The 1,031-nt window shown below is 42.0% G+C and overlaps 1 pseudogene; it reads left to right on the forward strand.

The window, feature by feature from the left end:
- The first annotated feature begins 287 nt into the window (after positions 1 to 287).
- Positions 288 to 794, forward strand: LOC134370592 (NADH-ubiquinone oxidoreductase chain 1-like; annotated as a pseudogene).
- Positions 795 to 1,031: the final 237 nt, after the last annotated feature.

The following is a 1,031-nucleotide window of genomic DNA, read 5'->3' on the forward strand; positions in this document are numbered from 1 at the left end:
TATTAAAGGTTCATTTGTTCAACGATTAAAGTCCTATGTGATCTGAGTTCAGACTGGAGCAACCTAGGTCAGTTTCTATCTATTACTGCATTTCTCCCAGTACGAAAGGACGAGAGATATATGGCCCACTTCAAAAAGCGCCTTCAACCCCAATGAATGATATAATTTCAGTTTATCCCTTCCCCACACGGCCCGTCCAAGAGCCAGCTCATTAGGATGGCAGAGCCCGGCAACTGCATAAAACTTAAGACTTTACAACCAGAGGTTCAACTCCTCTTCCTAACAACATGTACTTCATTAATATGTTTCTACTCGTTATTCCCATCATACTTGCAATAGCGTTTCTCACTCTCATAGAACGAAAAACACTCCGCTACATACAACTTCGCAAAGGACCCAACGTTGTTGGCCCCTTCGGCCTTCTTCAACCCTTCACCGATGAGCTAAAACCATTCACCAAAGAACCATTCCAACCACTAACATCAGCTACCTTCCTAATCATCACTGCACCTGCACTAGCCCTCATCCTGGCACTCACCGTATGAGAACCACTACCAATACCCTACCCCCTGGCCAACCTAAACATAGGAATACTATTCATCCTGGCCACCTCAACCCTAGCCGTCTACTCAATCCTTTGATCAGGATGAGCCTTGAACTCAGAATACACCCTAATTGGAGCCCTAGGAGCAGTAGCCCAAACAATTTCATATGAAGTCACCTTGGTCATCATTCTCGTGGCAGTCCTACTTATAAACGGATCCTACAAACAGATCCATACTGGTCATCTTTAAAAAAAAAAAAAAAAAGAAATGGAAATGTATTTATTGCTGGTGGGAATGCAAAATGGTAAAGCCACTTTGGAAGATAGTGTGGTGGTTTTTTTACAAAACTAAACATACTCTTACCATAAGATCCAGCAATCTCGCTCTCTGGTATTTATCCAAAGAAGTTGAAAACTTAATGCCTCACAAAAACCTTCACAAAGATGTTTATAGCAGCTTTATTCATAATTGCCAAAACTTGGAGGC

The sequence above is a fragment of the Cynocephalus volans genome, chromosome 2, assembly GCF_027409185.1.
Source record: "Cynocephalus volans isolate mCynVol1 chromosome 2, mCynVol1.pri, whole genome shotgun sequence".
Classification (NCBI taxonomy): Eukaryota; Metazoa; Chordata; class Mammalia; order Dermoptera; family Cynocephalidae; genus Cynocephalus; species Cynocephalus volans.